This window comes from Orcinus orca, chromosome 2 (assembly GCF_937001465.1).
Source record: "Orcinus orca chromosome 2, mOrcOrc1.1, whole genome shotgun sequence".
Taxonomy (NCBI): Eukaryota; Metazoa; Chordata; class Mammalia; order Artiodactyla; family Delphinidae; genus Orcinus; species Orcinus orca.
The window spans coordinates 22,196,718-22,224,289 of NC_064560.1; the positions used below are offsets into that span (position 1 = coordinate 22,196,718).

The following is a 27,572-nucleotide window of genomic DNA, read 5'->3' on the forward strand; positions in this document are numbered from 1 at the left end:
ACATTTCTGCTGTTGAAGTCACTCAGTTTGTGGTACTTTGCTGAGGAATCCCTAGAACACAAATACAACTCCCTAGATATAGACTCTAGATCACATTTCCCAAACTTACCTGATCATCAGAATTATTTTAACGCTCAACTTTTAAAAATATAGATTCTGCAGGAAGCTTCTATAACAGATTCTGACTCGGTGTGTTTGGGGCGGATCTGGAAATCTTTATTTAAAACAACAACAACAACAGCCACCAAACTAAAAAACTCTGGTCTATGATTCTGATGCAGAGTCGGATTGGAGAAGCTCACTCCAGAGAAACAGTATTGAGAGAATTTATCAAATGTCAAAAAACCCCAGAAAAACAAAAAACAAAACCCTGATTTTTGGTGTTAGTCTTTCTGTAATTTACTTGGTGAAGTTAAAAATTTATTTTTCATTTCTGGGTCTCAGTTTTTTGTTTTTCTTCTGCAGGATGAGAAGGTTGAACCATACTGTAAAAGGCAAAAATTTGTAGTCAAAGGTTCATTAATATTTCCTTCCTATTTTGGTCAGTAATAAGAATATGTACAGTATTTCCTCCATCATCATGCATGTGCTAGTCCCTTTGTAGGTCAGGTTCCCCATAAAATAGGCTCTTAGTTGAAGACTTGTCTGCAAGAGGCTTGTTGGGTAATGACATCGAATGGGCAGAGAGAGAAGTATACCCATTATGGAGTCACAGCAGGGTCCTCAGACCATCCCACTGGTGACACCTGAGCTGGGATATACCTTTAGAGACGTCTCTGATTGAGGTGGGGGCCTTGGGACTATGGGCCCCCACATTAACCAGTCCTGAGCTGTGGGCTGCTTTCAGAGAAGGTGTGGAGCCTGTGAGAGGAGAATTCCTGGGGAGGAAGGAGGCTGACAGAGGTCAGCAGGCAACAGTCCTGGTAGCTGGTGGAAGGAGAGCCTCAGTCCCAAAGATGGGTGGTCTCTTGGAGGCTCCACAGCATCTACTGTAGTTCACCTCTTACAGCATTTGATTCTATTTGCTCTGTGTGTTCACTCAATCTGAGAGCAGCTCCTCCAGCATTGTGGTTGGTCTCCCTTCCTAGGCAACTTAAGGAAGAGTTAGATGAACTATAGCCCTCACCACTTGGAGCTTACAACCTGACACTTATCTCTTTTCTCACTCTACTATCTTAAATTCTCCTCACCCCCAGCTACCACCTCTGCTGGTCTATATGTGTTGCCTGGTGGAATAAGCCTCTGGTCATGCAGGCCTTTTCAGGCCATGGCCACTGCACTGCTCCTTTGACCATCACAATTGGACAAAGGAATATCAAGGAATATTCTCTGTGAATCACCAGGATTCCCAAGTGATTATACCACAGAACTTGATACCCATTGTCTTAAGATTATTTTCCTTACATTTTTTCTGACATTGGTATGCAAATTTTGTATATAATTTTTATACTTCCTACTCTTTTTATAATGGACATGGGAAAGAGACCATAGTTACCATATGTTGAGCCTTCACAGAAGAAACATTTGAGGATTCCTCCCATCATATATTTCTTCTGTGCAAATGTAAAGATTGTGGTGGTGAGCTAGCTAGGTTCCCAATGTCTTGGAAGTAAAAGTGATGGCAGGGAGCTAAACCTGGACAACTGGGACCTATCACATGGGAGGACTTTTTCTCTTTTTTATATAATCTTTATCCAGAATTAATTATGGAGCTAGCTGGGAGAGCTGCAAGCACTATCTCCTATTGTGAGAGATATAATAATATTAATTTTTAAAAATCCTAGATTTTGCATGCTAGATTACTATCTAAGTTAAGCTATTCCAGGACCCGAAAAGGACTTAGCTACTGAAAATCAGGTTCAGATAATGGGAATAAACATCAACATTAAGGTTCTTTAATTCCATATTCTATGTATTTTAGATATAATTTACTATCAGGGCACCAATATCACCAGTGATAAGGGAAACTAAATGTCATCCAAACAATACACATATGTTGTCCTTTATGTTTTACCTGCTCTGGAGTTGGGAAGTTTATTCTATCTTATAAACCCATAAAGCCTTAGAGGATAGCTCTAAGTGATTGGTTTATCACTATATCATGTTAGGTAAGTTTATTTTCAAGTCTAACAACAAAACATATGAGTAAATTGTTGTAATAAATAGGAAATATTTTCCCTAGTGAAAATGAAACATCTCTGTATATACTATCCTCATAAGTTTTCTCAAGACTCCCTATAGCATCTTACCAATCTTAAGTTTCAAACCAATGAACCTAGATCTTGGACCTTGTATAGTTGAATGGTTTCTTTCTTATGAGGAAAAGCTGCTTTTGTGGGTTACATTACTGAATGCAAATCACAAATGAGGTATGTTCCAAAATATCCTTTAGTCAATCAGGTGTTTCATTCTCAGAACATATTTGTTTAGAGGGTTGATGGAGTATATAATGCTTTTATAAATCAAAATTTTCAGGATGTTTCTCACATGGTTACTGATGTAAACATTATAACTGAAATATCATTGGTAAATAATACTATTTTAAAATAAGATATATTTTGTGAACTACATTTAAAATTTTGTGAACTAAACGTTGTGGTCTAATTTCATGTTAAGCTACCATAATATTAGTATTTCTTAGTGAAAATGTATTTTGAATTTCAAGTTGTATTGCCAGGAAAGAAACACATCTCCCATCCTTCCTTCACGTCTTCCTTCACTCACTCCCTTCATTTCCCCCATTCCTTTCCTTAAAATTCTTTCCTCCTTTCCTTCCTTTCTTAACTGTTTATTGAGAATGAATTATATGTTAGGCCCTATAACAGACTCTGGGGGTACAGAAATGAGATAAACTACCCTTCCCTTAAAGAGTTCACAGTGGCAAGACAGGCAAATAAATATGTAAGTAAGTAAGCAATAAATAAGTATATAAATAACTGCAATACAAGGCAATAAGCAAAATAACAGAGAAAGATGCATAACAAAAGGGGGAAACTCATCCTAGTCCTGTAAAACTACAAGAAAAGATAATAATGCCAGTAAAAGATGACGTATTTGGGAAATGCAGATTTCTGTTATCACAGGAATTGGCCTGCACTTGGAGAGGGGTATGGGGTAAGCTTGAGAGGTAAATGACAAGATCAAGTAAGTTGGGTTGCAGTGCTAGGATTCCTGGGTTTGAACATACTGGTGAAAAGCATCAACAGAGTGGTTTCTGCAGGAGTGGCAATATCAGCAATGGTGTGTATGTGTGTACGTGCACACATGCATGGGGAAATGGAATCTGATGACAATACTAGGATGACGGAATTTGATATACAGTTGGGGGGTGAGATAAGTTTGAAGGCAAAGATGCCAGGTAGGAAGTATTCCAGAGTTGCAGTTAAGAAATTGTAAAAGACCCTGGCAGTTGTCTTTTATGAAGACTGGCAATCTGACAGTGAGAAAAAGTTATCAGTCATGTCCTAGTCCTCCATCCTAACTTGGAATGCTGAGTGGATAATGAAGCCTTTATTCAAGATATGAACCTCAGAAAAAGAGCAAAAGCCACTTTGGGATATATTGAATTTGCAGTACTTGTTGAAAAGTATAATCGGTATATTCATGGTTTTGTTTTTAGTTGTGTGTGTGTGTGTGTGTGTGTGTGTGTGTGTGTGTTTATTGCAGGAAGTTTATTTTGCCTTGCGTAATTTTTTCTCAGTTGTTTTAGGTATGTCAGCACAGCATGTAGTCTGGTTTATGCGCCTCTGTAACTGTTGCCATGTTGAAAGACGGATATAAAAGGTGTGTGCTTTATGCTATACTCAGCATGCTACTTAGTGCAAATAAATCTGTGCTACCTTTGGGTGAAGACTTTATCACGAGCCACCCTGAAGTTATCCGTAAATGGACAATGACAGATTTTTCAGCAAGTTGTCACCTATTTTCCTTCTACTTTCTCGCTATCATCGAGCATAGCACCTCTGACTTTAAAGTGTTTTACAAATGGTACTCACTTATCTTCACACCCTTCCTGTGAAATACAGTTGTGATGAGAAAACCCGCTATATTTTGAGAGGCAGGTGAGGAGAGAGAAAAACACAGACAATTGTTTCTCTCCTCAGTAAGGATCAGGGGAGAGGATTATTGCAGGACTCTTCATTTCAGATTGAATTATTTCAGAACCCTGTTTCTCCACTTAACTTTAATGCCTTGCAATCATTCCTTCCCTAATATGGTCCCTAAATCTCATCAATTTTACCAACTAAAAAAAAAAAAACTAACCCTAATAGTTATTCGTGGCAGAAGGAGCAGTTCTAATCGTCATAACTCCATGTTGCTTTTGTTCCATCTCAAACAAAGCAAAGGAAGCTATACTTTTCTGAAACCACTGAGTAGCATCTCAAGTCCTATTCTAAGAAATCAGCACATGTTTATGGAATAGGTTTTTGAGGAAAACCATAGAGATAAAATTTCTAAAATAATTAATTTGTATATTACTGGAGACATATACATAAACAACATGAGCTTTTTCAATTTCTCTCATTTATGAATAGAAGAGTCAGAGTTCTGATGGGCTCATCTGTCTTCGAGTCCAAGAGTGCCTCATTCTTAATGTTCTCATTCCAACAACTGCTACTGTTCAAAGTGCCGACTCACTCAGAGACAATAGAACTTTCTCATTCCTTGTACACTAGGGAAACACAGGCTAATTAAGCAGAGTTTAGATTTTCAGATGCTCACGTAACTTGACTGTACTGGCATACAGCAGTCATTATTTCAGGAATGACTTTTAAAAACACTGTGCTCCATGTTAAAGCATTAAACCTCAGATATTCACTGAGTGACTCACTTAGCAGCCAGAATGCAGCTGGGAAGCTTTCTGATTAAGACAAAAGGGGGAAATTTGTCATCACAAGCAATAGTGCCTGTGGCTGCATAGTTGAGCCCAAGTCGGCTTGGATAGCCAGGCATGCTCAGTGTCTTAAAGCTCTTAATTCCAGTTTCAGTTCTACCTCTTTTTAAGTGCGTAGCTTTGGGTATCAATTAACCTCTTTGATACTCTGCTTCCTCCTGTGCAAATATTAAATATTTGGGTCAGCAAATTGTTTCAACAAAATTATTAATTTACCAGGGTCTGTTTTAGCAGTGCATGAAGAGAGTACTTCTCAGCTAGCTGACTTCCCAGCAGCCCCTGTCTCTATACAGATGCCACCCCCCGATTAGGTATTGAGTGTGATCAGGGTGACTGCATGGAAATTGTTTCTTACATATTACACAAGGCATGTGGGTTTAAGTTTTCACATTTCATTTAATCGTGGGCCATAAAAACATTAATGAAGACTGTGCTTATGAAATAAATTATCCTCAAAATAGAGCACTTAGTAAAACCTTATTAATTAGGATGTCTATTACATTATTTTTCCTGTTGTAGACACTACCCAGGTAAGGGCTGAGGTTATGACCTGTGACACCTCTATGTATCTGTAAGCATTTATATACACCCAGAGAGCCTTACTCCTTATTCTCATCACTCTCATTATAGCTGTGTATTATAGGTTTTGAATTAAAGACCAAAACCAAAAAAAAAAAAAAAGAAAAGACCAAGACCAAAAAAAGAGAAAGAACCCCTCCCAACCAAGACCAAAAAAGAAAGAAAGAAACAAAGAAAACAAAGAGTTCATTGAATATTTAGTAAGCAGTTTGCCATGATCAAAAACATAAAAAGTACTATTTTAACTAGAACAGAGGTACTGGGGTGCATAATTGTAGTAGATAAGGAATTGAGAAAATGATCACATAAACTAAGTTGACCTGAGTAACTAGATCTGACTGCATGTCCTGTGAACCAAAGTACCCAGGGCTCAGAAAATAAGAAAGAATACAATATTTAAAAATAACATACCACATAAAGAACTTAGAGACTGTTAGCAAGTCCAGTTCAGATATTTTCTCAGACTAATTTTATAAATGTAAGCTGTTAAGGTAACAAGCATAGATTGTTCTATGTTCCTAGGATTTGTGGAGGCTACAAGAAAGGAAAAGACAACTGGAAGGTATAACAGAAAAATCAGGCACGGTGCTGGTCTCTATGGCGGGACCTTGGAGCCAAGATGAGAAAAAATGCTGCTGTGAAGACATAATTATAGCTTTCACAAAACTGAAGCCCCAACCATCATGATTTAGGTCATCCCAAATTGGCAAAAATTAAAGACAAAGAGAAATTATTGAAAGCAGCAAGGGAAAAATGAAAAATAAATACAAGGGAACTCCCATAAGGTTAACAGCTGATTTCTCAGCAGAAACTCTATAAGCCAGAAGGGAGTGGCATGATATACTTAAAGAGATGAAAGGGAAGAACCTAAACCAAGATTACTCTACCCAGCAAGGCTCTCATTCAGATTCAATGGAGAAATCAAAAGCTTTACAGACAAGCAAAAGCTAAGAGAATTCAGCACCAGCAAACCAGCACTACAACAAATGCTAAAGGAACTTCTCTAAGTGGGAAACACAAGAGAAGAAAAGGATCTACAAAAACAAAGCCAAAACAATTAAGAAAATGGTCATAGGAACATACATATCGATAATTAACCTTAAACGTCAATGGATTAAATGCTCCAACCAAAAGACACAGGCTTGCTGAATGGATACAAACACAAGACCCATATATATGCTGTCTACAAGAGACCCACTTCAGACCTAGGGACACATAGAGAATGAAAGTGAGGGGATGGAAAAAGATATTCCATGCAAATGGAAATCAAAAGAAACCTGGAGTAGCTATACTCATATCAGATAAACTAGACTTTAAAATAAAGAATATTATAAGAGACAAGAAAGGACACTACATAATGATCAAGGGATCAATCCAAGAAGAAGATATAACAATTATAAATATATATGCACCCAACATAGGAGCACCTCAATACATAGGGCAACTGCTAATAGCTATAAAAGAGGAAATCGACAGTAACACAATAATAGTGGGGGACTTTAACACCTCACTTACACCAATGGACAGATCATCCAAAATGAAAATAAATAAGGAAACACAAGCTTTAAATGACACAATAGACCAGATAGATTTAATTGATATTTATAGGACATTCCATCCCAAAACAGCAGATTACACTTTCTTCTCAAGTGCGCACGGAACATTCTCCAGGATAGATCACATCTTGGGTCACAAACCAAGCCTTAGTAAATTTAAGAAAATTAAAATCATATCAAGCATCTTTTCTGACCACAATGCTATGAGATTAGAAGTGAATTACAGGGAAAAAAATGTAAAAACCACAAACACATGGAGGCTAAACAATACGTTACTAAATAACCAAGAGATCACTGAGGAAATCTAAGAGGAAATCAAAAAATACCTAGAGACAAATGACAATGAAATCACGACAATCCAAAACCTATGGGATGCAGCAAAAGCAGTTCTAAGAGGGAAGTATATAACTATACAAGCCTACCTCAAGAAACAAGAAAAATCTCAAGTAAACAATCTAACCTTACACCTAAAGGAACTAGAGAAAGAAGAAAAAACAAAACCCAAAGTTAGCAGAAGGAAAGAAATCATAAAGATTAGAGCAGAAATAAATGAAATAGAAACAAAGAAAACAATAGCAAAGATCAATAAAACTAAAAGCTGGTTCTTTGAGAAGATAAACAAAATTGATAAACCATTAGCCAGGCTCAACAAGAAAAAGACGGAGAGGACTCAAATCAATAAAATTAGAAATGAAAAAGGAGAAGTTACAACAGACACCGCAGAAATACAAAGCATCCTAAGGGACTACTACAAGCAACTCTATGCCAATAAAATGGACAACCTGGAAGAAATGGACAAATTCTTAGAAAGGTATAACCTTCCAAGACTGAACCAGGAAGAAACAGAAAATATGAACAGACCAATCAGAAGTAATGAAATTGAAATTATGATTAAAAATCTTCCAACAAACAGAAGTCCAGGACCAGATGGCTTTACAGGTGAATTCTATGAAACATTTAGAGAAGAGCTAACATGCATCCTTCTCAAACTCTTCCAAAAAATTGCAGAAGAAGTAACACTCCCAAACTCATTCTATGAGGCCACCATCTCCCTGATACGAAAACCAGACAAAGATACTACAAAGAAAGAAAATTACAGACCAATATCACCGATGAATATAGATGCAAAAATCCTCAACAAAATACTGGCAAACAGAATCCAACAACACATTAAAGTATCATACACTACGATCAAATGGGATTTATCCCAGGGATGCAAGGATTCTTCAATATACACAAATCAATCAATGTGATACACCATATTAACAAATTGCAGAAGAAAAACCATATGATCATCTCAAGAGATGCAGAGAAAGCTTTTGACAAAATTCAACACCATTTATGATAAAAACTCTCCAGAAAGTGGGCATAGAGGGAACCTACCTCCACATAATAAAGGCCATATACGACAAACCCACAGCAAACATCATTCTCAATGGTGAAAAACTGAAAGCATTTCTTCTAAGATCAGGAACGAGACAAGGATGTCCACTCTCACCACTATTATTCAACATAGTTTTGGAAGTCCTAGCCATGGCAATCAGAGAAGAAAAAGAAATAAAAGGAATACAAATTGCAAAAGAAGAAGTAAAACTGTCACTGTTTGCAGATGACATGATACTATACATAGAGAATCCTGATGATGCCACCAGAAAACTACTAGAGCTCATCAATGAATTTGGTAAAGTAGGAGGATATAAAATTAATGCACAGAAATCTCTTGCATTCCTATACACTAATGATGAAAAATCTGAAAGAGAAATTATGGAAACATTCCCATATACCATTGCAACAAAAAGAATAAAATACCTAGGAATAAACCTACCTAGGGAAACAAAAGACCTGTATGCAGAAAACTATAAGACACTGATGAAAGAAATTAAAGATGATAGCAACAGATGGAGAGATATACCATGTTCTTGGATTTGAAAAATCAATATTGTGAAAATGACTATACTTCCCAAAGAAACCTACAGATTCAATGCCATCCCTATCAAATTACCAATGGCATTTTTTATGGAACTGGAACAAATCATCTTAAAATTTGTACAGAAACACAAAAGACCCCAAATAGGCAAAGCAGTCTTGAGGGGAAAAAACGGAGCTGGAGGAGTCAGACTCCCTGACTTCAGACTATACTACAAAGCTACAGTAATCAAGACAATATGGTACTGGCAGAAAAACAGAAACATAGATCAATGGAACAAGATAGAAAGCCCAGAGATAAACCCATGCACCTATGGTCAACTAATCTATGACAAAGGAGGCAAGGATATACAATGGAGAAAAGACAGTCTCTTCAATAAGTGGTGCTGGGAAAACTGGACAGCTACATGTAAAAGAATGAAATTAGAACACTCCCTAACACCATACACAAAAATAAACTCAAAATGGATTCCAGACCTAAATGTAAGACCGGACACTATAAAACTCTTAGAGGAAAACATAGGAAGAACACTCTGACATAATCACAGCAAGATCTTTTTTGATCCACCTCCTAGAGTAATGGAAATAAAAACAAAAGTAAACAAATGGGACCTAATGAAACTTCAAAGCTTTTGCACAGAAAAGGAAACCATAAACAAGATGAAAACACAATCCTCAGAATGGGAGAAAATATTTGCAAACGAATCAACGGACAAAGGATTAATCTCCAAAATATATAAACAGCTCATGCAGCTCAATATTAAAAAAACAAAGAACCCAATCCAAAAATGGGCAGAAGACCTAAATAGACATTTCTCCATAGAAGACATACAGATGGCCAAGAAGCACATGAAAAGCTGCTCAACATCACTAATTATTAGAGAAATGCAAATCAAAACTACAATGAGGTATCACCTCACACCAGTTAGAATAGGCATCATTAGAAAATCTACAAACAACAAATGCTGGAGAGGGTATGGAGAAAAGCGAACCCTCTTGCACTGTTGGTGGGAATGTAAATTGATACAGCCACTATGGAGAACAGTATGGAGGTTCCTTTAAAAACTAAAAATAGAATTACCATATGATCCAGCAATCTCACTACTGGGCATATACCCAGAGAAAACCATAATTCAAAAATACACATGCACCCCATATTCATTGCAGCACTATTTACAGTAGTCAGGTCATGGAAGCAACCTAAATGCCCATCGACAGACAAATGGATAAAGAAGTTGTGGTACATATATACAGTGGAATATTACACAGCCATAAAAAGGAATGAAATTGAGTCATTTGTTGAGATGTGGATGGATCTAGAGACTGTCATACAGAGTGAAGTAAGTCAGAAAGTATGGACACCAAGGGTGGAAAACTGCAGTGTGGTGGGGCTGGTGGTTTGCTGAATTAGGCAATTGGGATTGACATGTATACACTGATATGTATAAAACTGACGACTAATAAGAACCTGCAGTATAAACAAACAAACAAACAAAAAGAGTTCAATTAATGCATGTTAATTTAAAAATAAAATTTTAAAGATTTTTAAAAAACAATTTATGCTGTCTTTCGAAAAATAAAATTATAGGTTTGGGTTCTTAAAAAAAAAATCAAGAGAATTGTTCTTTAAAAACATCTGTTGAAATTTCTTTTTCCAATTATTAAAATGCTGTTTGTGCCTTTTTTCTAAAGAAGAAAAAAAAACTTTTAATAAACCAACTCTAGTGATACCTTACTTGATCATATTTCATCCATGGTCTCCAAAGGTGTTTTTACCACATTAAAGTGTGGAATTAGAGACATAGTCTATCCTATGAAATCAATTTGTTTTTGATCCTGAATTATCTTTAGCAGACTACTAAGGGCATAATTTATTATCCTCAAAAAAACTTGCCGTATGATTTTATCATATTGAACAGTAGATAGGTGTCAAATTTGCAGCACCTCTCCTCATTTTTTAGACTCTAATCAAATATTCAAAAATTGAGTTGATTACAATAAATACCATTAAACTTTCTAAATTACACTAAACTCTGCAAAGTAAACTGGTCCAGAGCAACTGGGATTCTCATACTTTTCTAGGGAAAATGAAAAATGGTACAGCCGTTGTGAAAAACATTTTGACAATTTCTTGAAAAGGTAAACATACATTTACCATAAGACTAAGCCCTCCTGCTCCTAAACATTTTCCCAAGAGAAAAGAAAACTTGTGCTCATACGAAATACCTGTATATGAATGTTTATTACAGCTTTATTTACAATCACCAAAAACTGGAAACAACCAAGATAATCTTCAACTAGTGAATGGATAAACAAACTGGAGTACATGCATAAAATAGAATCCTACTGAATAATAAAAACAAACAATTGGTTCATGTGAAAACATAATGAATCTTAAATGTATGTTGCTAAGTGAGAGGAGCCAGATCCAAAAGTCCGTATGCAAAATTATGGGATGGACAACAGTAGGATATATCAGTAGTTTCCAAGGGTTGGAGGGGAGAGAGGCATTTACTAAAAAGGGATGGCACAGAAGTGTTTATTTGATTGGTTGAACTGTTCTGTATCACAGTTGTGGTAATGGATACACAATTCTCTGCATTTGTTGAAACCAGTGGAACCATATACCACAAAGAGTGAATATAACTGTATGTAAATTTTTAAAAGATCAAGCAGGATGTGGAAAACACCAAACAGAATACAAACTATAACAAGTGAAGTAACTGTGCTACAAATAAACAACAATAATACAATAAAGGTAAACATAGAATAAAAAGAACCTATGTAACTTTGGAAAACACTTTGAATAATTTAAGCCTAAAGGCAGAAAGTACTGTAAACCAATTCCCTATTCAAATCAGAAATAATTTCTCACAAGAGTTATGAGTTAGCAATTCTAAAACTTTTGCGGGGGGCACTAAGATTCAGCAACTAAGTAAATTTACTGTAGAAAATAGAGCCAGAATCCTTGCTGTTGGAGAAAGAAGTAAAATATAAGAAAAGAAAAAAGGCTAGAATTAACTCTTTATGTTAGATTTGAATTGGAGGCATCAGAATTAACACATTATTTTTTAGTAGGTAGATAGATAGTAGATAGACAGGCATAGAGTTATATATATATACATGCATGTAAAAATAAAGAGATGTGTATGAGTTAGCAAATGCAGAAACATTTCCTAAGCTTTGCAAATAAAGAAGGCCTAGAAGCAATGGCACCTCAATAGCAATGAGCATATCATGCTGCCAGATCTTGGTTTCTAAGTCCCATTTGCCAGTAAAAGAAACCCTGAAGAAGTGGTATATTCCAGATCTGGGGCAGAAAAAAATTGGCAGATGAGCCTGGAGCATCCTGTGATGACAAAAAGTAAGAACATGCTCATAAACAAAACAAAACAAAAAATACCCTAAAACAACAACAACAACAAAAAAACCCCAAAAATGAAACAGGGAATGTGTCAAAGGGGCACAGGAGGCAAACTGAAAGAGCTCCCAGTGCCCCCAGACTGGAGCATTTTGGGCCACAAAAATAGTAGGAGTAATAGATTAAAACCCATAAATAGAATAAATATCTATAATTCCATACTGAAATAAATAAATGGGGGATAAGACACAGCTCTTCCTTATGAAAGATTCCAACTAATCAGAAAATCACCATTAGAATGCCAGAATAATAACTATTTCAGGTCAGAGCTACTAATGGAATCAGAATTAGTGAGCAAAAGTTTCAGGAGAGACAGGATACTTACATAGTCTTAAATCATTCGTGTTTTACAATGGGGAAAAAATAGTATATTTTCAATGGAAAAACTCAGCCAAAGATACCTTAATGATATGATCAAGGTTAACTTCACCACTAATAAGACATATCGACATCATGTATATCCTAATAAGATACACTGAGCAGAGTATACCATTTCTGTGATATTCTTGTTTAAAATAAATATGCAACCTCAATAGAATAATTAAGTGACAAATTTGTCAAGTGCTACAATAGTACCTGGCACCTAAGTAACCCTGATAAAAGATTTAAAATGGAATAAAACTGAAAAAAGAAAAGAAAAGAAAGTCTTAGAAACTGAAAATTAGTTTTGGGTAGATAGCACACATACAGGCATGGTTTTAAAACACTTTACCAAGCAATATACAAACAAGCACAAATTAGCTTTGGTATAAAGAATAAGTGTTTGAAATGCTGAGTGAGGGAGTGATCCCAGTCAAGTGGCGTTAATCAGGGAATGCTAAAGATAAATCATTTTTTTCATAAATATTGTGTATCTGAAAAAGTCTATTCTCAAGGGCACTTCATCGTTTTTAATAAAGACAAATTATATTTCATTTGTGAATAGTTAGTACATTTCAGTACCAATAGCAAGCACAAGCAACTGCTTCACTTGACAATACATTTGAACCAGCAGCTTTTGTAAGTTCTGTAACTTTGGCAGTTGTATACACCCACCCCAGTTGCAATTATCACCTCTTTTGGTGACTTAACCTCAATTCCTGATCTTCTCCTGACACATAACACAGTATTTCTACCTAGATAGCCTGCCAGTGCCTCAGCTCTACAGATTTAAAACTAAGATTCCTCATATTTTCCTTAAAATCAATCCTCTTTATCCCCCCAATTTTTTTTTTTTTCCGATTACATACAAATATAACATCACAGTCATTTCAGAAACTTTTCCCATTGAGCTCAACTGGGGAATGATTCTTATTAGTTCTGCATTTATTAGTTGATGAAAAAAACCATACGGAACATTGAATAGTGCCAGCATTTGGCTAAATACTAGGGATTCAATAGGAAGCAAGACATTGTCTGGACACAAAGAAATATAAGGTAGACAGATGCTTACTAAACATTGCATCTTTTTCTCACATTCAACATCTCAACTTGCTGCCAGGCAGGGCCATGAGACTAGTCGTGGCCAATGGACTGTGGGTAGAAATGATACATGTGCCATCTTGAGCTGAGACAGTGAAAATCCCATATGCGACCTACCAGTGACTCTTTTTTTTTTTAAGATTTATTTTTATTTTTTTTGCTGTGTTGGGTCTTTGTTGTTGCGTGTGGGCTTTCTCTAGTTGTGGCGAGAGGGGGCTACTCTTCCTTGCAGTGCATGGGCTTCTCACTGCAGTGGCTTCTCTTGTTGTGGAGCACAGGCTCTAGGCATGTGGGCTTCAGTAGTTGCGGCATGCTGGCTCAGTAGTTGTGGCACACGGGTTTAGTTGCTCTGTGGCATGTGGGGTCTTCCTGGACCAGGAATCGAACCCGTGTTCCCTACATTGGCAGGCGGAGTCTTATCCACTGCGCCACCAGGGAAGTCCCTCCAGTGACTCTTGATGTGTCATGGTGACTGAGAAAGTCATGTTTTCAACAGATTCTGATGTATATACATATATATATATATTTGCACGTAGGAGATTTATTTTGTGGATTCCGTACGATTTTCCATAGAAACGATTATCTATGAATAAACATAGTTCCTCTCTGGATATTTATTTATATTGCCTTATTGCCCTAGTTAAAACCTCCAGTAATAAAATAGAACCTCCATTTAATAGAAATGGTGAAAACAAGCATCCTTACCTTATTCCTCATCTTAATGGCCTTTTAAAATTAAGTATAATTTTAGCTGAAGGTGGTTTCATTGTGATCCTTTCATTGGTTGAAAAATTCCCTCTGATCTTTGTGCACTGAGGATTTCTTCAAACTCTATCAGAAAAGATGTTAGATCTTGTCAGATACTTTTTCTGCATCTATTGAGATGACCAGATCACATTTCTCTTTTAGTCTACTTACATGATAAGTTACATGGATTGACTTTCATAATATTGAGCCAATCTTGCCATTCCTGGGGTAAACTCTACTTACTTAATATATATTATCCTGTTTACTTATTTTTGCATTCAGTTTCCTAAAATTTTGTTAAGAATTTGTCTGTGTGTGAGGGTTATAGGTTTGTATTTTTCTTTTTTAATGATTTTGACTGATTTTCAAATTACAATAATTCTGATGTCATTGAATGTGTTGGGTGACATGCCCTCTTTGATTTTATGGAACAGTTTGAGTATAACTGGTATTATTTCTTCAAGTTTGGTTAAATTCATTTTGAAGACCTCTGGTCCCAGAGTACCCCTGTCAGAAAGTTTTAAACTATAAATCCAATTTCTTTTATTGATATAAAGCTATTTAGATTATGTATATATATTTTCTTAGCATGCTTACCTTACTGCTTTCCACCACCTGAAATTCCAAGGTACAGCCTACTCAGTGTGATGGAGGGGCTAAAAGAGAGAGAAATGTGGGGTAAGCAGCATTCCCAGTGTTTCTTTATACCACCACCACATAAGGCTGTACAAAAGTATGACATTTAATGGAGGGTGCGGTTAACTAGAAGGAATTACAATATAAGGAAGAAAATCCTTAAGACTGTGATAAACATGACTTTCCCCATTGTTCAAAGCAATACACTGGAAGTGCAGTGTCTTTACAGACAGTTCTCTGGTGGGCACACCCCAGTTCCTGACACAGTTCCCATCTGTCTTTCCTCTCAGGAATACCTCTTCCCCAACATTTCCATGTGGTTCCCCATCCACGCAGTCACCTTTCAACAAATCCCTCCCCCAAATCATAGAAATTAATATCATCCTGAGAAAAACATGGCTCTTGGTCTGTGATATGCAATCAGTAGTAATGGTTTGTGTATGTTAGTCATGGGGTGGGTATAATTTCTGAAGAATTATTTATAGAAAAAGCAGACATTGGAAAAAGAGAGGGCTGTGAGATGTGGACGGTACAAATCTCAAGAGCGATCGTACGTGGGCATGAGCTTTTCATGGCCCCCTTCTCACAGTGCATGTTAGAGAAATTTTTCTTTTTCCTTCCGATTATTTAGTGAGGCCTGTGAATCAATCCCTGTCTCTGTCTCTATCTCTGTCTCTCTCTGTCTCTGTCTGTCTCTGTCTCTCACTCTCACACACACACAGACAGAGAGAACTTTCTTTATTTAAGACAGGCTTTCTCAGAGATAGTAATGCTCACCACCAGAAGAAACATACTTTCTTCAAACTGCTCAATGTTTTACTATGTACAAGGCAACTGCTTTCCAGTGGAGAATTATATTATGCACTGAAGTGTTAGTTCCTCCCCTCCTCTCTGCCCTTGAAACTTTTATAATTGGTCCACTTGGGTGCCCAGGAGAAGAATGATCCCCTGTACTGAGTCATATTTCTCTTAATGGAAACTCCTGTCTGCACATCTGGGGCCATATGAAAGGATCTACTCACACCCTTAGCCAAAGGCTAGTCTTATTCCAAGTATTGGTTTGGAAAGAGGAAAGAGAGTTGTTTTATTTTTTAGTTTTAAGAGGAAAGAGGCCATTGTGATAAGAATTCATTTTGCAGTTAGGGTATAGGAAGCCAAACGGAGCTTTGACAGATGGCTGATGTTTTCCCCGTTAAGTAAATTTGAGGTCTTTGGCTAAAAGTATTCTGAGAGATGCTGACTAAATGGTATAGGGGAGAGTTGTGGACATTTGAATGAGTCATTGTTGGGTCTGAGAGAGGGAGCTGATAAGATTAAAACAAGTTCTTCTACATGGTCCTTGTCGGGGGTGGGGGGGGGGTCCAGTTGCAGGTTGAGACCATTCATTTGTCATGATGGTAGTCTCCATGGTTGTAACCTGGTATAGGAATGGAAAAATACAGGTGGCCAGACTGGTGTAAAACTAAGAGTTTGCAGGGGGATGGGTTACAGGCCCCAGAGTAGCAGAGGGATGAAGTTGCAGCTGTGGGAGTGACTGAGAAGCTGGGCGTAGAGGGCCTTCCTCGGTGAAAGGGAAGGGAAAGTCACACGTGTTTCATCAACTCCTTTTAGTCCCCTCGTGAGTGGCTAAATCCTGTTGGCGGTCCTTCCTGGAGGCATTCACCCTGCCTTGCAGTCCACCACCTCCTAAACGTATGTGTTAACGATGACAGACTGTAGTTAATTTTCCTATTTCAACTTTCTAATTAGGAATCCCCCTGCACAAAAATGTTTAATGTCTTCTCTTTGCCTTTTCAATATCCTCCGTTCCCCTTATTTGCAGCTTAAAACCCTCACATGGACTGTATTGCTCAGTGGACTAGTCCAGCTTAAAGCACGATCAACTCGTTTAAACATGTCACTTTAAGTAAGATAAGGTAGTTGATTCTGAATCTTCAGAGGGAATAATCCAGTTGATGTTGACCCCATGCTTCGGATCTGCTGGAGGAGAGGGACACAGGATAGACTGGTAGACAAGGAAGACGGGCTTTGGGAGAAGAATAGAATGTCAGAACCCTGGCCCTAAACTGGGGGTTTGTGGTTGGTGCTAAATCCATCTCCTCTAATGAGAACCTGAGACCTAACCTAATTTTCCAGCCCCTCCCCTAATGCTCAGGTGGAAAAACAGGGGGCATGTGTAACTATGATCTATAAGCACATTAGAAGTGTTTTACTTATTATACCACACCCATCCTAAAGATAAAGCATATGTTCTTTATATTTTTCTCCAGGGCTGAAAATGTTGCCTTGGGGGTTGTTGTCATTTATATCTGTTCCACATACATAATTAATCAGGATTTCTTTCTTTATTATGATTTTTAATAAGTCACAGTGTTAAAGAGCACTTAATTTAGATGAACCGTGCTAGTGGGCAAAGGGAATTGAAATATCCTATAAATTATTGAAATGAGCCTATGGAAATCATAATTCATTAAGTTCCTTTGCCCTCTGGAAAATTTCTTTACTCTCTGCATCCACTCCCTTTGGAATCTCACCTACGTTTCAAGGCCTAGCTTTAAAAGTGACTTTTCTGCATAACTTTTCCCCATCCAAACGTGTTCTCTTCCTCCTTTCAACTCTGGTGATACTTTGTGCTTTGTGAAGGTAATATATTTTATGTTATAAACTTTATTTTTCTAGATACATCGTCTCTCCAAATGCAAAATCATTAAGTAGCTTACAGTGGCACTGGTAAACATTTAAGTAAAACTAATACCATTATTATTCTATTTTTAATAAAATTATTATGGCTTTTTAATTTTAATCTTTGCTACAACCCTGCATGTAAACATTATTTGGAAGACAGTGATTATTAAGGATTATTTATCTTGAAACTTTAGAGTAAAATAGTCATGGGCTGTATTCCTGGATCTAAAACTTACTAGCTATGTGACTTTAGCAAGTTGCTTAATTTCTCGGAGTTTTACTTTCCTCATCTGTAAAAGTAGAATGGTATTTATATTTTAAAAATTGTATATACATTTATATATTTGTATAACTTATCACTGCTGTATGAAATGAAACATTGTTTATATGTGAGGTAACATATAAAATACCTACAAATGAGGTATTCAGAGAATTTCTAGGGATTTGTGGGGCACAGTTTGAAACATTTTTACTATACATATTGGAAACCCCCCAACTTTCAAAATATTGCCTCCTTGCACTTGACTATTAGCAGGTAGGGCATAAGCCAAAATAAAGTGTAAACTCCTGGAGATTTGTTCCTTTTCTTTTGTAGGGAAGAACAGTCTTAGTCATCACCAGATACACCACAGAGCACATTCAAACAGATTATCAAGTGTGTACATGTACATAATCAGGCTTAGTGCTCTAAGTAGGTAGGAGTATTATGAATCAGGAGAGAAGTATCAATCATGAAAGAAATGTCAACATGAAAGACATTACCAAAAAACTCTACTCATATTAAAGTTCGCTAACATAACAAATAGATGCTTTTAGGCAATTGTCAAGACAAAGCAAACAGTGATCCTCCAGATTCTTCTCAGCAGTGAAGAGAATGAGAAAAAAGTTACAGATTTTACACAGATAGTACTAACTTGTAAGGGGTAGTGTGTTTCTCACTGTGCTCATTTTAACCTCTTTAATCATCTGTTGCAGGAAGGAAAGTGTGTCAAGGTACAGGGTCTAGTTAAATACTATCTGTATGACTGATGAGCCATGTTTTGGCATCTTTTGAATTTAAACTCATTTGCAGGAGGAAAAAAATGCTTTTTTACCTAGAGGATGAAAACATCTGCTACTGGCAGTTCGACAGAGGGTGGCTAGTTAAGATAGATTTCACACAGGTCAGCTTATTTCGGAGAGCAGCAGGCCACAACGGATACTGATTGAGATGGACATCCATATCATGATGACCTATATAATTTATCAAAAATAAAATAATAATTTATCAAACAGAAATATTTTATTGGATGGCTTGGGCATTCCTCTGGCCTGAAATCATAAAATGGATTGTAATTTTATGAAGGATGGCAAAAAATAATGTTGCCACAATTAAAAAATTATTGCAAAATGGAGCTATCTTTGGGAAATTAAATAATTCCATAAAATAATCTGAAGTCAACATGAACCAGAATATATAGTTAGAAACATGTAGGGATTTTGTTAAGCAAAATAATATATTTGTCCCTAAATGTCCTTATATTTATGACGTCTTAGAATGGCAGATATAGGAATAGAGAAAAAGCACAGGATTTTGACCTGGATAGAACTTACTCCTGGACCTACCACTTTCAGGCTATTACCCTCAGAACATATCTTGATAAAGATATGTTTCTGGTTTTTCTTTTATAAAATGGGTGCAAGGTTACTTATCTGATATAATTGTTGAGAAAGAAAGATTCCTTGATGTGGTTAACACAGTGCCTAATACATAATAAATGGTAGATTTTCATTATTAATTTTACTATGATGATGATTGAAAAAAATCCATGACTTGAAAAATCCATTGTAAAATCACATTAACCTTCTGGCTTTTGATACTAAAATTAAATATTACCTTAATAATATGATGAGAATCGGTGTCAGAAGGGATGATTTCCCAATTTACTGGATAATATTTCCATTTGGAATTAAGAGAGGTATGTTCCCGCCCTCCTTTAGTTTTATGAACCTTAGTGATTTGATATCATTTTTGGATGAACTAAGAAGTCCTTCTCTGTCCCCTTAGAAAACAGAAACAGTAAAAGCATCCAGTTGGGTGCTTTAAGAGAAATTAGGGGTATTTTTAAGAGAAATAAGAGATAACTGGCACTTCTACATAGTTACTGTTAGAAATAATTATTTAAAATGAAGTATGCCAAGGTCAAAATAATTTTTGGTAAGTGTCCTTCAGCTTATAGTTAACAACTCTGCAGAATAACTCAATCCATTCAATTGCCTGGGAGGACTTTTTGTATCCTGTTTGTTTTAAAGGATTAAACCCGGACGGTACACTATTGGAAGTTACATATTCTCTAAGTGCATCATTCAAATTATGAATTTAGTAGCACTTTAACATTTTTCAAGTTAATGTTATTGCAACCTTGCCTTAAGGGAAAGAAAAACAACAACAACATAGAGGCTTTGATTGTCCACTTGTCAATTTGTTAGTGTGAACCTAGAATTTCTATCTCAGAAAATGTTGGCCCTGCTTGCCCACACTGCCTCAACAACACCTCCAAGCTTAGATGAGTGGTTCAAGCATGTTTTTGACCCTTACTTTGCTGTTTGTAAAGTCAGGCATATATCCTCTTAATTGACGGCACAGACTTTATTCCAGCCACTATACAATATTTTTCAGTAATGTTCATGGAAGACCACTTGTTAGATAATTTATTTCTTCAGATCCTCTACATTTTATCACTTGTTGAAATCAGACTGTTATAAATATGCTACATGTATACTTTACTAAAGTCCAGCTTTATGATATCAGGCAAGTTATGCTTGTCACTCCACATGTCTTTTGAAGATGTTAGTTACAGCTAATAAAATTTATCTTTGGATTGTATCTCACATCTCAGTTTTAGATATAGTTTTATTTCCTCTGAACAACTTACATATATTTATTTGTTGACCAAACTAAATTATATAACCGATGATACTTCCTTTCTTGTTTTGATTCTTAAAATATCACAGCATATTTTGTGGCCTACAAGACTTTATGACTTTTTTTGCCTACTAATTTTATCTCCATCTTATTTTTCTTACTCTATAAATCTTTTTATGTTGGTGTATCAGGTGAATTTCTGGTAAGCAGTATGTCATGGCAGCTATGGAAATGCATGGCATAGAAATGCATTTCCAAGAGAAAAGAGAATCAGTTGGGAGTACATGGTTGACATCCTGTGGATCTGCCATCATTTATGTGGAGACATGCTTTCTTCCCTGGGCAGGCTTCGCGGAGACAGTGACTAAGCGTGGTGGAGGCACTAGCGGTGGCCCCTTCCTATGGGATGAGAGACATCCTTAGAGGGCAGCTTTGGCTCGGGACCTCCAGTCGCGTTCCTGACCCCAGCTTGTTTCAAGGTGTGCTGCGGTGTGAGACTCTTGCCGCTCCTTCTCCCTCTCTTCTCTGCCTGCTGCCCCCTCCCCTTTACCTTCATATGAGTTTCTCCCAGTACATCCTCTGCGCATCGAATGTTCTTCTTGGTGTCTGCTTGGAGGACCTGAATTAACACAGGTGATACCAAGAGTGAGCAAAAAGGCAGTAAGTTGGTGCTTGAGAATTAGTCCCCTCGCTGCCCAAGTAGCAAGGAAAATATTGCCTCAGGTGTTATAATTGAGCATAATTAGTCCTTGAAATAAGATGAAAATTACTCATTGTTAAAGCTTTCATGAGTGATAACATGGGAAAACAAGCTAAATGCCCTAGAAGGTGGAATGACTCAGATTGGACGATTCAGGCATTTGAAAGATACGGGGGAAACAATGCCCATAAAAACTGCAAAACTGCAAGGTTTTTGCAAAATGATATCGGCGCTGCAGAGGAATAATGAGAAACTAAAGGCTGTGAACAAATAGAAGCTAATGTGAAAGTCAAAGGGGGCTTTTAATAGTTTAGAAAGAGGCCTTTATACCCTTCAGGTGAAGAGCAGACATAGAGGAGAAACAGAGTATTAGAGAAAAAGAGGGACAACCTTTCAGAGACCTTCAGCAAGGTAGGTCTGTTTTGTTAAAGTCAAGGTTCTGGTTGGAAAAACCTGAAACCCTGAAAAGGGGAATGAGGTCACATGGGTGGATGTACTTGGGGATTTTGATGTTTGCAGAGGTGACCTACCTTTCCATAGTAGGAGGCAGCACTCTCCCCCTGAGCACTGATAAGGAAGAGGTCTTTCCCTATAAGGTCACAGGTGCCTCTCCAGACCTATCTCCTTGTTATGGGCTGAATTATATCCCCTAAAATTTCACATGTTGAAGCTCCAACTCCCAGTGTGACTGTATTTGGAGATGGGGCATTTAAAGAGATAATTAAGGTTAAACAATCCTAATCTTATAGGACTAGTGTCCTTGTAAGAATGGAAAAAGGTACCAGGGATATGCATGTACAGAGAAAAGGCCATGTGAAGACACAGTGAGAAAGAGGCCATCTACAACTCAGGGAGAGAGGCCTCAGGAGAAAGCAAACCTGCTGAAACATTGACCTTGGACTTCAAGCCTACAGAACTGTGAGAAATAAATTTCTGTTTAAGCCAATAAGTTTGTGATATTTTGTGGAAGAAGTGGCCTGAGGTTAGAATATATGTATTCCTGGCCGCTGGCTGGTGAACTAGCTAGCTGATCAGGGGCCTATAGGAAATGGACTAGAAGATCAGAATCAAGAAGGCTTAGGTAGAGGCATGCAAGTGGACATATGAGAACAGCACACCCACAAGCACCCACCATGAGCAGCACTGAACAAACAGTAGAGGAAATGCTTGGCTGGTTCATATTAGTCAGTCTTCATCACTTATCGCCCTAGAACCAGAGCTCTGGACACATGAAGGGAGTGGCCACAGCAGCAGAGATGGAGACTATTCATGGGCCCATCAACATGGATCCTCACTCACCAAGACTGATCTAACTACTGCTGCCATTGAACTTCTGAACTGCCAGGAAGAGATACCAAAACTGCGTCCTCAACATAGCATTATTTCATGAGGAAACCAACCAGTCACTTGGAGTCGATTCTATTGGGTCCCTTGCATCCTGGATCAGCCAGTGGTTCATCCTCACAATGATAGATTATCTCTCTCTTCTGCGTATGCATTTGCCTTTCCTGCCAGCAGAGCCTTAGCCAGTCTCACTATCCAGAGATGTAAGGAATGACTGATCCACAGGCATGGGATACTACAAACATATCATAGGACCAGAGGAACAACTTACCACTGGAGGATGCATGAGTGGGTCCATGAACATGGGCTTCACTGGTCATATTGTATACCATGTGACCCAAGCTTCTTAAATCTTTTCACACTTCCTGCCTGAATAAGGTTGGGCAACCTTCCTCAGCTGAGGAGAAAGAAAAGCAGAAGGAGGCTGGTGACATGTGTGGAATTTTTCACCATAGTTGTGGTAAAATCAGCTGAGCCAAAGAGAAGTGGCCCTATGCATATAGAAACGAAAACCAGAAAGGGAGTTTTCAGCTGCAGGTCTTAGGAGCTTGTCCTAAGAGCTTGTCCAAACTCCTGAAGAAAATGAAACTCTCCAGGATTGAGAAGGTTCACATGGCTCCCTAGCATTTACTGGTACACTGAGCATTTTGTACCTAATTGTATTACTCATGTTACCAGGCAAAAGGGCTATGCGACTTAATCTAAATCTGTGAAAACAGTTAAAAGATTCGTTTAAGTACACAATGGATTCTTACTGTTCTTAAACACAGTACTGTAATCTCTGGAGATCTGCCTTAGTCTGATAAATATATCACATCAATAATATAATGGTGAGGCGATTAATAAAGTTTCTATCACATTTCATTTTCACATTTCTATTTTTTCAGAGCTATTCTGGAACTTGATGATAGCACTCTCCATGAGGGATTGGTACTGGTATTTCTATGTTGATGAAAATGTATAATAAAGGAGTACCCTTGGGGTGTTCTTTGATTGAATATGGACTAAAATACTCTCATATTTAGAGGATCCATTCTAAATACCTATTTCTTTGTGCATATCATTAATAACTGTAGTAAAATAAAGGATATGTAGGTATCTATTATAGGACATAAGAAAATGATTACCTATAGTCTGAAAAATCAGTGAGGAAGGAGAGTTAGTAAAATGCATTGAACATTTGCTACTTGCTGGGTTCCACTTTGTTTTTTCACATGTTACCACATTAAATTTTCACAACCATTCTGGGAGGACAGCATTTTAATCTCAAGTCTATATTTTATTTTATTAACCATAGTCATCATGTTTTACATTGGCTCCTCAGACCTTATTCATCTTATAGCTGAAAGTTTGGACCCTCTAGTCTAAATTTCAGACACACATACAAAGAAAGAGGGAGAGAGAGAGAACACTGAAGAAAATTGCTTGCCGATAGCTTGACAGTAGGATTGTCTTTAACTTAAATTTGAATTTATTATTGACTTTAAATTCTATATTCTCTCTATGGCAATCGTATTAACTAAAATATCTTTCAATATGACATAAGTGAATCTGTGCATGTCTTTACCTTACATTTAAAAGGACAATTTCACTGGATATAGGATTCTTGATTGACAGATTATTTTTCCTTTAATCTCTTTGAATATTTCATTCACCTCTTTTTGTTTTCCATTGTTTCTGATGAGAATATCTTATTTCTCTCCAGGTTCTCTCTTTGTCTTTGTCATTTATCAGTTTGACTACAAGGTATCTAGGTGTGATTCTCTCTGTATTTATCCTTGGAGTTCTGTGAGCATATTTGATCTGCCAATTAATGTTTTCCATAAAATTTGAGAACATTATAGTCATTCTTCCTTCAAATATTTTTTTGTCCATTTTAGTTTTCCCTTTCATTCTGGAATTCCCATGACATATTTTGGAAAGCTTGACATTGTCACATTAGTCTTTGCAATTATGTTCACTTTTCTTTAATATTGTTTCCCTCTGTTCTTTGGATTAAATAATTGCTTTTGATTACTCTTAAAGTTCATCAATTTCTTCTGCTATCTAAAAATCTCTTGTTAAACTAGTCTGCAGCAATTTTTCATTTCAGTTCCTTAATGGTTCAACTGTAACATTTCAAATGTTTTGTTGTTACAACTGTAATGCTATAATTTCCAATTTGCTAAATTATTGTTAGACTTTATTTCATTATTTGCACATATATTCCTTTACTTCTTTAACAATGTTATATTAGCTGTTTTTAAATGTTGTCATTTGGTAAATGCAGGATCTGGACTCATTCAAAGTGAATTCATGCTGACTGATTTTTAGCAGAGTATGAGTCATACTTTCATTTGTTTACTAATTTCTGGTTAAAACTGAACATTTTAGATCACATCTTGTGGCAACTCTGAATTCTTTTTTTTTTTTTAATTCTTTTTTTCCCTCTGAAATTGTTGGGTTTTTGTTTTGTTTTAGAAACACGGGCCTAAACTATAGATTCTGTATTCTTCACGATATGCAATTGCTGATGTTTCTTGTTGAGTTTGTTTGAATTTTATTTTTTAGTCTGTATACCTAGGTGTCTCCCTTGTATCTAAATTTTAGTGGACACCCAATAATTTGGGCAGAAATTGTGCTCAAATACCTTGATCCTGTAAGACTCTAAGCCTCTGCCAAGCAAACTACGTGTGGTTGAAGCCAGTTCTTAAGTGTTCCTTGCTGGTATCTCTTGCATCTCCCTGGCACATGCATAATTTAGTCTTTCTAGAATTTCCACATTAAGTTCCTTGCTGTTCCACTGCCCATCCTGCAGCAGGACCACAACCTTGGTCAGGCTAAGCTGTGGGTTTTCATACCCATTAAACTGAAACAAAATTGAGAGTGAAATACATCACTTTTAATAATTAAGCCAGAACAGTGAGCAAAACTGAAACTATATTGGTCAAAGAGGATGAATGGTCACCTACTTAGAGGTGGTATTTAACAGTAGAGGAGCAAAGCCCAGAACTCTGTGTCTCATAAACATTTATAAGTGAAACTCAGGAACCTTGAGACTTGGTACAAAATTGCCTTCAACTAATCACTGTAAAATACCTTTTTTTAATGTTGACTTTTTGGAGCTTTTTTCATTTTTGAACCCACTTGCCTTAGATCTTTCTACTTTTGGTTTTATTAATTAAATTTTTTTACTCAGTATATTTACGGTTTCCCTGACTTAAGTAAAATTCGTACATGTTTGAAGTATATATATATATATATATATATATATATATATATATATAGGTTGAGGAATGTTTCTGTAATAAATATCATACATGATGCAAATTTTATCTTGATATTTTTGTTTCCTTACCAATTAAATTTCAGTTTAAAAAATTACCATATAGCCCCTCAGTGTGTAGTTTATTTTGAGAAATATGAACTTATTCCCTAAGAAATCCTTCTGATAGGAATCTGTGTTTGGAATGATCTATCGACTATGTTATCTCTGTAGCTTCAGAAGCAGTAAAATCTTAATTCCTCTCAGAGGTCTTACAAATTAGAATTACTGCAGACATTAATTCACTGATCTAGGATGGAAGCAAAAGAGTAATGGCAAGCTTCCACCTTCTAGAAATATCCTCATTCCATGTTTATCTTCTAAAGTTTCATGCTAGTAAAGCTCCTTTTCCTATAAAAGGAAAAGTAATAAGTTTTAAAAACAAAATGAAACAAAACAAAACCCTTCCTATAACTAATGTTCTGTGTTCTGTTTTTCCCATTTTTTCTATCAAAAAGATAAAGAGATTACTGTAGCCTGTCAATCCAGTAATTTGTTTCTCTTACTATGATGTATTATGTATGGTACATAAGAGAACATCTGGTCTACTACACAGTATGAATTTTAGGAGGAGAGTTTCTTTGAAGTCTGAAAACAAGCTTTGGGAAATTTCATACCACTATCTCTGTTATATAAATAAATACTAATAATACTTTAAAAAACTCCCAATTCAACTGTGACAGTATTTTTATTGGTCAAAAAGTCTTCTTTTGCTTTTTTAAAAAGCATAGAAAAAAAGTTAAACTTTACCCTCTGGTTATGCCTATAGAAATGAGAATGAAATTGAACTATCCCACAGCACTATCACGTGATATTTGGGACTGTTTTAACAGCTGATATATGTCAATGTTCAATCAGTTTAATCATTTTCCACACAACTATTAACACAGCTGAAAATTCTGCTATCATTTTAAAGATACTTTAACAACATCAAAAATATGTTATATAGGAAGTTGTTTAAAGTAGAACATGTAACAATTTCCTAAATCTGGTCTCTTTTACTTTTAATACAACTCCAAATGGAAATAAGTTGCAAAAAGTATCTCAGGGGAAATATAATGCCAAGCTCATATGTTGTTAGGAGACTGGCCCTCATGTACCTTTTACATGAACATCTTCCACATTACAATGTCACAGATTTAATAGAAGAATAACTTATTAACACTAGTCATTTGGTTCAATGACGTGCTATAATTAAACATTTATATATCTCATATAGTATGATGGTAGTACTTAAAATTTTAAATTTTAAGAGTAACTTAGGAGTGCAAATACAAGTACAGAATATCTCATGTACTGTTAGCTATGAAAAATAAGATGTGAAAATCTGTTTTCAATGTGCACAAATTTGAATTTAATTCTGATTTACATGTTTAAGAACCACGATATTCCCAAACTGTAAGGAAAACACCTC

General features: G+C 36.4%; 1 long non-coding RNA gene across 2 annotated transcripts in view; it reads right to left on the minus strand.

The window, feature by feature from the left end:
* LOC125963445 (uncharacterized) overlaps window positions 1-23,252 on the minus strand; it is a 47,908-nt gene extending 24,656 nt beyond the window's left edge. For both annotated transcript variants that reach the window (XR_007475443.1, XR_007475444.1), the window contains exons 1-5: window positions 23,126-23,252; window positions 21,361-21,429; window positions 19,000-19,138; window positions 15,182-15,240; window positions 14,543-14,668 (exon numbers count right to left, since the gene is read on the minus strand). This is a non-coding gene — a long non-coding RNA (uncharacterized LOC125963445). The remainder of the gene's footprint in view (window positions 1-14,542; window positions 14,669-15,181; window positions 15,241-18,999; window positions 19,139-21,360; window positions 21,430-23,125) is intronic.
* Between the last annotated feature and the right edge of the window lie 4,320 nt (window positions 23,253-27,572).